This window comes from Rhamphochromis sp. 'chilingali' (genome assembly GCF_963969265.1).
Source record: "Rhamphochromis sp. 'chilingali' genome assembly, chromosome: 12".
Lineage (NCBI taxonomy): Eukaryota > Metazoa > Chordata > Actinopteri > Cichliformes > Cichlidae > Rhamphochromis > Rhamphochromis sp. 'chilingali'.
Window position 1 is genome coordinate 3,995,334 of NC_137939.1, and position 12,568 is coordinate 4,007,901.

Consider the following 12,568-nt stretch of genomic DNA (forward strand, 5'->3'; position numbering starts at 1 on the left):
GGTTTATGCTTGAAAGCTGTCAACAGAGTAACTTCACTCGCTTCTTTCTGATATGACATGTGTATAATCCCTACAGTGGATGTTGTGTGCGCAATTTTATATGACATGATGTTAAACAGAAAGCTTTTATAAATCAATAAACTGTTCAATATAATGATTCTGTCACGGTCTGGCTGGCAGACCGTGGGGATGTGGGGAAAGGAGGACCCAAAACGCAGACTCTGCGATGCAAACAGTGCTCTTTATTCACAGTGAAAAACTGTAAACACAATAACTCCCCGTTGCTCCCTTGAACCCCGTGTGTGTGCTTCCCTCCGACGTCTGTGCTCGTGCTCGTGCTCCCCGCTGTTGTGTTTCCGCACACCCCGTGCGTGCTGCCTTTCTGGACCACTCTTCCTCCTGCAGGGAAACCATAGAGGCAGCCGTCAACACTAACTCTCGGCGGGCATATACGAACAACACAGACATATGCTGACACACTAACTTGGTACGATAACTCAATGATCCCGCGCCGGTGGGAGCTCCAACACTCTCCTAAGTAGCTCCCCCGACGAGCCCTGATCACCAACAGGTGTGGCAGGAACTTCAGGTGTGGCCAATCCTTCGCAGGGCCACGCCTATCAGGCCTGCAGGTGGCTGTGCTCCATCCTCCAGCCACACCCGCAGACATACACACGTATACACCCACACCCTGCCTATACATACGAGTGGGACACAGACTAACACAGCATTGTGGAGAAAACACACATCACCAAATAATAATAATACTAACAACAATAACAACAGTCAAAACTGGTCACGGACCCCCGAGTCCTCCAGAGCCGGGTCCGTGACAGATTCATAATAGTTTGCTCTGTGGCCCTGTTCTTATCATACTGGCTCCAATGAAAAGATTAAATATTAAGTGAAAGGAGACTTCAGATAAGAATGTGTATTTCTATTAGAGCAGTGACCTTTCCCTGCAGTGACATACTGTCCTTGGGCTGATGTTAGTGTGAACCACAAGGCCTGAGAAAGAGGAGAGAGACTTGTCTTCACACGGTTCATCATTCATAAGAAAAAGTGATACTTAGAGCATAGCTATCATTGACTTTATGAAACCACAAGTGTTATAATACATTTTCACAGTTGTTGTATTGATTGGTTCATATTTCCAAAGACAGTTCTGCTCATTATAGTAATGATCTATTTAAATAATACATGAATTAATAGAGTACAGAGTACCATAATAACAAGTGTGCTTTGACTTTTCTGGCGAAACATATATACACGCACAGTACTGTGCAAAAATCTTTTTTCTACAATTCTCATTCACTCAGTCACACACACAATCATACAGTGTTTACATCTATGCCTAAGCAGTTTTTTTAATCTAACATTCACATGTAAACACACACACACACACACACACACACACACACACACACACACACACACACACACACACGCACACACACACACACACACACTGATGAATGCATCAAGAGCAACTGGGGGTTCAGCATCTTGCCCAAGAATACACGTGGACTGGAGGAGCCAGGAAGTGATCTACCAGCATTCAGATTGGTAGATGGCCAGCTCTGAGTCACCACTGGCCCTAGGAGGCAGACTTTCTTAAAAACACTCTTTTGCAAACAGAAAGCCTGGAGAACTATTTGCTCTTGAGCAATAGTTCTCCAGGCTTTCTCAAGGTCGCTCCCAGTATTTGTTTGGACATTGGCTGTGTATTCACTCATTTCCAGCCCAGTCTGACAATTTCAGGGAAATTTCTTTATTCTTTTTTTATTTGTTAAGTCACTTAACACTGACCTACTATGAATCGCTCAAGCATAAAAAAAATGCTGATGCTGTATGGTGATGTGTCCTAAAAAAAATTAGGTAAGTGAACAAGTGGTGGAAAAACTCTAAAGAACTATCTGCAGCAGAAGAACACTATCTGAAAGTCATATCCATAAAATCAGTGGAAACTGGTCTTAGGGAGTGATTACTCCAACTTTGATTTTGGTTCAAATGACCATCAGTATGCATGGACGAGTTCAGAGAGAGATAGAACAGTGAATGTCTAGAACTATCCAACCCAATATCACGGCAAAATGTGTAATAGACACCGAAGCATGAAAAGGGCGCACATGCAGAAGTTGCAGTAAGCAGCAGTAACAGCAAAGGGAAATATTTTATTTTAAACAAAATTAAAATAATCTTGGGAACGTGTTTAAACAGCCATCATTACACATCAGTTGCCTTGCTTAAACGTTTCTGATGATTAAGGACCCTTGAATATATTTTATAGGGTTTTTTTGCTCACTACCGACTTCTTGGCTGTAAATATATTATTTCTCCCTGTTGGTAATCGTCTGGGTTGAACCATCTGTGAAACATGGTGGAGTTTTTGTTTCTTATGGTTCCTGGTTCAATGACCCAGTGTTTTGAGTTTTTTTTGGTTAATCTTTGGGTTTATGAAGTCATTTAGGGTCTAGTTCTATATTGCTTCATCCTTTGAGCACTTCTGAGTTTTGTTCTGTTCCTTGGTTTGTGTCACCTTTTTGTGTTCAGTCTGTCCTAGACTTGTCCCTGTGTTTCCTTCCTAGCATCACTGTATGAAGTCTGTCTTGTCTCTGTGTGTTTCCCTTTCTGTCTTTGTGTCAAATCTGCATTTCTGTTCCCGTGTTCTGTTATTTTATTTTGTGTTCTGTCTTATTTTGGTAGTCTTTCATGCTGTCCCTCATTCTACTTTGCTGTGTGTTTCCCTGCTTCTTGTTCCTGTTTCCTCCAGTAAGTGTATCCCCTGGTTTTAATTTTGTCTGGATCACAGTTGACTAGTTTAGTTCAGCCAGAATAAAGGTTTGTTTCTTTTCAACTTCTGTTCGAAACCTGCCTGCCACATCACTTCACATGACACTGTCACAGTTTGGAGCAGCATTTCTGCCAATGTGGCTGTTGATCTTGTCAAAACTGATTGAATTGTGAACGCAGAAAAGTACTAAAGCCACACTGTCATACAGTAAAAGGATACTTGGACAGAAAAGACAGTGTTTCACTATCAGTCGTGGATTGGCCTCCCCAGACTTCAACATTATTGAAGCAGAGTGGGATCACCTAAAGCACAGGTGTCCTACTCCAGGCCTCGAGGGCCGGTATCCTGCAGGTTTTAGATGTGTCCTTGATCCAACACAGCTGATTTAAATGACTAAATTACCTCTTCAACATGTATTGAAGTTCTACAGAAGCCTGGTAATTAACTGATCATTTGATTCAGGTGTGTTGACCAAGGGTGCGATCTAAAACCTGCAGGACACCGGCCCTCGAGGCCATTAGCTCCCCACCCGACCTAAAGGAAGCTAACAGCCAAACGTGAGTTTGGATATCCTTAAGGAAGCCTGGAAAACTATTCCTCAAAGATACGTTACATTATATACGATTGTAAGGTCTTTGCCTTAAAAAGTGAAGCAACTGTTTGATTTGACACTATATAAATGAAATTGAATTGAACAGAAAGAGCTTGTCTAAGAGAGTTCAGGCTGTGTAGAAGAATAAAGGTGGTGATTCCAAATATTGACTTTCAAGCTGGTTAGAAGTGCACAAACTCTGGTTTTGACTTTTATTCTGTATTTTTGTTCACGTTTGCAAAATGCTGAACCTATTTCCCATTGTCTTAGAAAAATACAAGGTGTGGCTCAAGACTTTTGCACAATACTGTATGTGGATCAATATTTCTTCTGGGTGGTCTGTTCCAGCTGTGCTTTCAGTCAATAAATTGAGCTGAACCTCTAACCAACATGGCTATTCCGCTTCTCCCTTAAACTCCAGCAAAAGAGGATGAAGTGATTGCGTATTCGCTCCTGTAAGAAACATTTTCATTAAAAATGGAGGAGAGGTTTGATCTACCTGGGATCTCATCAGGCATCATAAATAAGCAAGTGTCTTTTGCCCCCAGTGCTGCTGCACAACAAGAAACACATCACCTCACCAAAACACTTATACATGATAGCAACATCTGTCTCAGGGAGCAGCTGAAACAGACCCTGAAAATGAAATGAGGATAACACCAACAAAACAGTTCTGTAAAGTCATGCCAGCACTTTACTATGTGTTATACAGTAAAGCACAGAATGATGCTCGTGTCTATTGTTGACTTTGTTATGCATGTGCGACTTCACAGAGAAGCAATCAGTCATAAAAACAAGGCCACCAATACCGCCTCCGCTGCAAGAACATCTGTGTCAGACTCCTCTGCGTTGTGATGCAGCAGTTTGGGAACATCAATTCCTGGTTGGCACTGCAGCTAATGAGAGGCTACATTCACATCAATGAACATAAATGAGCAGATGAAAAAAAACCCACCAAAAAAACAAAATGTGTGGATGAAAATTTGCAGCAGATGGAAAATTTGCATTCAGTATCAGCCGAACATTGCCTATTAAGATGTAATGATATGCAGCATATCACTGGCAGTATGTCACAGAGCAATTACAGCACAGTGATTAAGTGAAATCCCGTTTAGCTGCAAAATAAACATAAAGGTGTTTTAACAGAAAACCAGGGCAATCTCAGAGCATTAATGAAACTACTTCTATAAATCGGTGCAAGGAAATCGATGCAGTTAAACAAGCTACTTTCCAGTAAAAATCAATTATTCACCAAAAAAGGCCTACAAAATTAGAACAGCATCAATATTTTATCTCCTTTTGTTATGTTTTTTTTTAACGAAAGAAGAAAAAGCTAATCTCTGCACCAGGATGTTGACAACGCAGCCTTGAAGCAGGCTGTAAAATGTGGGGAGGGCATTGCCTGCTGTGTGAACCCAGACTAAAGAGAAGATGCACTAAATCATCCACTGGATTGATTTAAAATGATATTTTTATGGAGCAGGTTGAGGAAATGATGATTGTCTGCTTTGTTAGCTCTGCAGTTCCTTCTTTGGGTAAATAAGAGATCAATGGACAGTATGGCTGTTAAAGCTTAGTGGTGCATTTTCTTTCTGACACTAATTCCCTATACCAGAGTGCTGTCCTTTGTCTTCACTGACTGCCCTTATGACAGAGTGCCACCTACTGGTGAAGATGCACTTAGTACTAAGTTTATTAAAATGTGGTGGTGCCAAGAGAAGCTGCTACTGATTTGGCTGACTTCCGGCTTCCTCATTAAGCATCTCCTGCAGGTTCTGGAGGACAGATCAGTGTTTTTTTTTTAAATCTAAAATAGTTTTGATGACAGCTCCAAAGACCTGCTTGGCGCCCTTACAGGAACTAATTATAAAAAAAGGGTGGGGGTGGGGGTGGGGGGGCACAGGGAAAAGAAAACACAGCACTGCTACACATAATGACATGCTAAACTGTGCTGCTTATATGATTTCTTAGCTATGAAAGAACATGCGTTGTTTAACTTGGCAATGTTCTTTGTACAATTCAGCAAAAAAAAAAACTAAATCAAGATTTTGCACAATTTTAAGGCAGGATATCATCTCTCTTTTTGATCACAAACAAGATTTTTGTTTTCCTTTGGTTTCTGAGCACGAGCCAGCTGTTTGAAGTTCTTGACTATCTGACCTTGATCCTACAGTATGTTCCAGAAAATCTTCCCACATCCACAGAAGCTCACCCACACACCGTCACTAGACCTAAAATTCTGTCCCCATTGTAAAGAGACAATGTGTTTTTTATTGCTCCACTTCTCAGGCAACTTTAAACAAGTTCGTGATGGTAAAATGTTACGCTGAATGCAGCGCTGTCCACTTCAGTGACACAGGAAGAGTCATGAGCAGATGTATAACCACAACCAGGCAGGGTTCGACTTGTTTACTGCAGTGCTGGAAAATGACACATATTGTGTGCAAATCTAGGTTTTTACCCCGAAGGAAAATGCTGCATTTATCTTACTCTGTGTGAGTTCAAACCCCTGCAGCCCCACGTATGGTAACAGTAAGCGCAAACACCAGCAAACACACATCAGAGGGAGGGATAATTGCCTGCCTCGACAAGTCTAAAGTAAAATGTGCAGAGGCAGTTGAACTGCTGTCTGACTCACTTCCCACCTGCTATCAGCTGCTTTTTTCTCAGGACTTTTTTTTTAATGAGGACAGGGAAATTCCCAACTCTTTTCCCATTTTTCTGAGATTGTGGTTTTTAAAAACCTGCTGAATAGACTTTGCAGTGCTCAGCTTTGCATTCTGGGAGTGTAACGGTTAACTGTTTTTCCTTCCCTGTTCCTTGTGGCAGATTTGAAAAAAACAACTCTTTATAAGAGTTACAAAGGCGTTACTCCATATGCAGTTAAACAATCCAAAATAATATTTAGGGCAATCAGAGCTCCCACCATAGCCCATGGTGTCACTCCTTGTGGCTGTGCTTTGGTTGGCACCCACTCATAAAAGGCCACTGCTTATGACTGGGAGTAATTAGCTTTTAATGGTGGTGGTGGTGAAAGATGGCTGTCCTTAAAGTCAACATTACTCCGCCTGCCTTAACTTGTTCTGCGGTGGCAGCAGACACTGTCTGCCCCCACAAGTGGCTCTCAGCCAAACCCCTCTGTTGCTTTTTAGTGATATTATATAATGACAGTACTTCACACAAATTGCCTGCAGCATTATTTAAAACGATATCTCCCCGGGGTCGTATGGTGGCCTAGGGGTTAAGGCGTGAATGTCTACCACAACATACCCAGTTCCCTTCCTGCTGTGGCCCTTTTCTCCTTTTATGACTCCCCGTTTCATGTTTTAATCTAAAAAAAAAACATGAAGTAAAAGTATACATCTCTCTTCGTGACTTCTTTCATGATAGTTGAACAAAGCTACATGTTCTCAAAGACTTGAGCTGATTCTTAAAGTATTTACAAAACACCAGTTTACATGTACTCATGTTGGTCTGAGATTTCTCTGTCACATCCTGTTTCATTAATCAGTGCCAGTGTGTCCCAATCCTGTAGAGTACCTGAGACGCAGAGGAAGGCTATGACTGTAGCAGTCATTATGGACTCTGTGCCAGGGAAATAACACAATAATTGGACCATGAACATGGCAAATTTGAACTGCATTGATCAGGTTTGCACTGCACCGTGTTTCAAAACTTATTTCCACATGTCTTGGCTGAGTGTAGTCATCATCTCCTGTCATCATCTGAATTCTGAAGAAAGATTCAGGATTAACTCAACCATAGATACAGTTTGGAGAAGTTAAAGAAGGAGTAGTTGAAGAAGAAGAGCTTCAGTGTTTTGTCTTGTGTGTTTTAGAGTAAACATGATAATGGATGAATTGCTACTGTTCGGATTGTCAGCATCACTATTATTGTTTTTTTAGCATATAAAATCCCTGATGTTGACGATAGTAATAAGTATATTTTAATTGTATCCACTTTTGTATCCATTTTTCCCATCTCCTAACATCCCAACATTTTATTAGATTTGTACAATAAAGCATGATATGGAAAAATATTGTGCCAATAAACAAGAAATATTCCCAAACTAATGGCCTGCATTCTGATTATCATTGACGAAGTAGAATAATTACTCCTGTCTACTGATCCAGGGAGACATGAGTCAAACTTCCAGCCTCTTGTGCTCCTACACTCGTATTCATATGACTCTATTCAACTTTATGACAACTGTGTAAAGTCTGTTCATGGAAATATTTCTGTCAAGTGTTTCACGCTGACTTATGACTCATTATAGACAAGCTGTTATATGAGTGACCCTTGAGGGATTGGAGGGCACAACATGGTTTCCGCCCCTGGCATTGACTTGTTTTCATCAGTTTTTGTTTTGGTTGTGTCATTTGTTATGTGTGCTGTGCTACAATGATCTTAGTGTGACAGTTTCACCCACAAGCACGCATAGTATCTGGACAAATTATGAAGTGCTACAGATATTCAGAGACAATACATGAGACATACGGGTAAAAACTGTTTTAGTTTCACTGCTACTGTAGTAATGAACTGAAGAACATGGAGCGATCAAAATTAAAAGAAAGAAATACAGAGCCTGTCTTGGAAAACCAAAATAAACATGCGTAAAAACAAAACCATTCCCAGAATAGCTGCAAGACTCAGCAGACTCAGCACAGGCTGCGTAAAGTACCTGGACGTGGTGACGGGGTTACATTTCCTCCACATCAAACCAAGTAATGCTCCTGATTGTTGCACAATCTCTGAATCCCACCACAATGTCAGCAAGCCAGTCGTCATAAAATACAACACAGATGAAAAACGAAGCTAGCCAAGGAACCACATCAACTGTCGCAGACAGGAAGTGAACTGCCTGCTAGTAACATACCATAAGACATAAGCAATTTGCTTTAACAAGGCAGTTTTAAAGTAAACAGGGCATGTTAACAATTAAGGGCAAAGTTGCAAAACTGCAAACATTGAATCCAGGCTGGCTGAAAAAAATGAGGGTATGAATTACACTTTGGTGAAACACTCACACAGTTCTGCTGCCACCGTTCAAAACATTTCTTGGCTATAAAATGGTGTTTTTATAGTATCTGCATGTGTGTGTGTTTTTTAGCAACCCCAGGGAAAATACACAGAGGCCACAAATGATGACTTTTTTGGTATTACATAAGTTAGTCATTTGCACAGTAAACCTAATCCAAAAAATCCAACCCACTTTAGCTGTGAGGGTCTAGCAACTCCACTCTGATATTATCCAGTTCACTGCTGACGCAGTCGGCCACCTCATATGGTCACGTGGTGTGTGCCAACAGACTGAGCTGTGAATGAGGGCGAATTTTGGAATGATGCCATGCAAAAATGTGTATTTTTCAAGGTTTTCGGCCAGACGTCTTTTTGGGAGCACAGTGGTGAAACCAAATGAAATGTGGCATTTGTTAAAATGCATGGAGCCATGTTCATTAAACCTTTGACGCCATGTGAAATCAGAGGCAGATGTTTTGAAACGAGATCTGGGAATCCTTTCCGGAGCTACAAATAAGCAGAAATAACAGTTAGATCATGTTAAATGAAGAAAAAAGGGAGGAAAGGGCATTACATTAAAGAGAGATTTATGTCAGCTGTTGCTTTGAGGCTGAATAGAACTGCTTTATTCTGCACTGAACAAAATCAGTGAACCCAAAGATATAGCAGAATATCAGGGCATGCAGTGTGCTACAATGTAGCTGGCAAGATGAGACATTTTAGACGGGTACATTTTTCAGTTCATTTGCAATAACATGGTTTAGGTTTGTTAGTAGGAGTCAGTAAAGGCAACAAATGTCATAAAATTTGGAACACTGACATTTTTCATTCTTCTTAAATCAAAGTGAGCATAACGTCAAGAAGGCCAAAGAATTCAAGCTCCGATACAGTCCCGGTAGATCAACTGCCAGCACATATAAGCTAATGGCTAATGGTTCAACTGATAAATTTCTACACATTCAACTTGCAAATGTTCCATATAATGTGCCTACAGTTGCTGGCCACCTGCAAGCCACTTTGAAACCCAGCCTCCATCTCCTTTGTGACTAACTTAATATATCTGTTTTAATACTGTACTGGAGTCCTCCCTTTTTTTCATGTATGTACTTGGAAGGTAGGGATGTGTGTCCAAAAAAAGAGCCATATCGCCAAATATAAGTGGCAGTATATTTATTTATTTACTTATTGCTATTCTGTTAAAATATGTTAAAGTATGAACTCTTTACACAGCAATGTAAAATATACACATTAAAAACAGAGTACATCCTCTTTCAGTTCTAAGGTTTTACATATCAGGACATAATATAAAAATTGGTTCTGTGCAGGTGCTAAAATTATTTAAATACTGAGATGAACAATAATGAATGGCATACTGTCTTGTGCCATATCATTAGTTATTTAACAATAACCACAACAAATGCAGAAACTGCACCATGTGACTCAATAGCTTGTAGAACCAGCTTTGCAGCAAAAGCAACTTTTCAGCTTGAAGTGATTGTTTTCAGTGATGTAATAGGATTTACCAGTCTGTCACATCATTGTGGGGGAATTTGGGCTCTTTTTTCTGTCCAGCATTGCTTCAGTTCACTGAGATTTGTGGACATCTGGTAACGCGTGGCTCTCTTAAGGTCTTGCCACACCATTCTAGTCAGGTTGAAATCTAGACATTGAGTGGGTCGTTTCAACACCTTGATTCTTTTCTTTGTCAGCCACACTGTTTTAGATTAGCTGGTGAGATTGGGACCATTGTCCTGTAGCATGACCCCATGTGGGCCGACAGATGGTCTCATATTTGACTCTAGAATACTTTTTGTTTGTCATGAACTTAAACATTTAACATGCTAACTAAAGGTTGTAGGGTGTGAGATGTGAGTGTTGCACTGTCTGACCTTGGGTTGATTTTGGTGGGATGTATGGAAGACTTAAATGCTTTCCACTTTTCACACGATGGACATTAATGGGAAATTGTCTTAAAACTCTTCTCACATTGATAAGCAGCAGCAGTTACTTCTCAAAGATTTTTGCTGATGTCTTCCCTCTTTGGCTGCTATTTCTTAATTCCTATGAAAGCAGTACTTAGTTTCCACACAGTTTCTGCATTTTAGCCAAAACTTTTTGTTTAATACATTTTTCTCATGACATTGTATTTAATAATTCTAATGATTCTCGTGATACTTAACCTTAGAAGTCAAAAAGTGTGCACTTTCTTTTTCATGTGACTTTAATGGAGACAGGTAAATGGCCTGGAAGTTTTACAGATATGTGAAAGATGTGGATCATTACTGCTGCTGTTCAAGGGAAAACAAAGCGAATTGCAGACATAGAATTAAAAATATGTTCTTCGTGAGAAGATAACATCATTTCTAGTGTATGTCAACAAACATTACCAAATGGCAAACAAAGGATGTATGTGTCAAAATGTATGAAGCATCACCCACACCAGGAAACCATGAATTCAGAGATGCGGAAATACATCTTCCTCAATAAACCACAGGTCCAAAATTTCAACCCTCCTCTTCAGTAATACTGTATGCACACCATTTCCTTTACCAAAAAAGGTAACCCAACAGCTTTAGGTCAGAGGATGTGCATACAGTTCTTTGCATTTCCAAGTTTAAAACTCAGTCTAGTTCTATTTACAGCCAACTGATCTTATAGTCATTCACTTTACTTAGTAAAACATTATTCTCAAGTTCTTGGACAAGACATACCCTCTCTGCTTTTTACACAAGACATTTTGACTCTGCAAAACGAGTTGTTTATTTTCCTGCATCTGTGAAGGTACTAAGTAAACATGTTTGCACAGTAGAAAGGATGTGTTCACTGACAAAAAGCCCCATATCTGTAGTCTTGACCATTCATGTGAGAACAAGTGAGTCATGGCATGCTGGCTGAGACACATCCTCTCCCACCTTGATATTCACATCTCCCAAAATATCAACATTTCATGGTTCAACATTCACACAGCAGTACACATAGTTGGCATTCTCTAAAGATTAAAGATTAAAAAACAAGTTTTCCTTAAGTCATATCTGTGTTTATGTGTTTTTCAGTGATGTCTCAAATTGTTATGAAATCAATGCGTGCATGAGAACTTTATGGGAAAAATACAAAAACATTTGACGCAGTGCTTCTTGCCAAATAGGACATGTTAGTAATTGCTAATGAATTGAGTCATTCTGGGGATAAAGCAATTGAAGATGTTGCACCAGTAGTTGGCAGGCAATGATGAAGCAGTTAGTTCCCAAAAATCTGAACTGCAAAAATGTAAACTGCAAAGGAAGTAAATGTGAGTGTGTGCTGATTTCATTGTTACCATTTATGATGATACATACTAATGCTTAATGCAGCAAATACAAGAAATCATTAGGTTACTGCCTTAACAAAGCAACATTTTCTTTCCAAGTTTTCAATGCGATCCTGCGTCTGGCTTGACCTAGTTTCATGTTTCCTTTGGTTTCAAAACTTAACAAAAAGAGGAAACAAGTTGTATTTATGAAAAAAGTGGAAGCAGAAATCTTTTTATATCAATAATTTGAGCAGAAATAACAGAAGTGTCTAGCTGAGTCCCATGATGACACGATGAGTGTGTTATGCTTTAAAAATACAAATTTTTTTTTAAAAAAACAACTTCACTGTTCAAATTTAACCTTTTGTTTATTTTTTTTGTTTAATGATGTTAATCTCTTTTGTTATTTCCTGAATGGTTTTTATGGTGTTTTTGGGTTTTTTTTGGTGCTTTTTGAATGGCTGAAAACACATAAAACTTTCAAAGTACTTCATCATTTCCTAATTATTTTTGTGGGTATCTGGCATCATACATTATTTGTTTATTTTAATCAAAACACAAAACAAGCATTGCTGTTTACCAAAATTGGTCTTATCAGCCATTGCCAGGTAGTCATTCAGTAACACTCATTTCCAGTCTGACAAATCTACCCAAAACTACATTAGGTCAGTCACTCATTAGCTGTTATATGTAAAGCTAAAAGTGGATATTTGGAAAGTCCCTATGTTCATTCAACTAATGCAGTTTGCCAAAATGTATGTAGGAGGGATGCGGTTTTTGTGTGGGAGGGGAATAAGGTCAGGTGACTAAGAGTTTTTTGATGTATAAATACAAGGTTCCCTAACCCTTAACCAGCAGCACATCACAGCAAGAC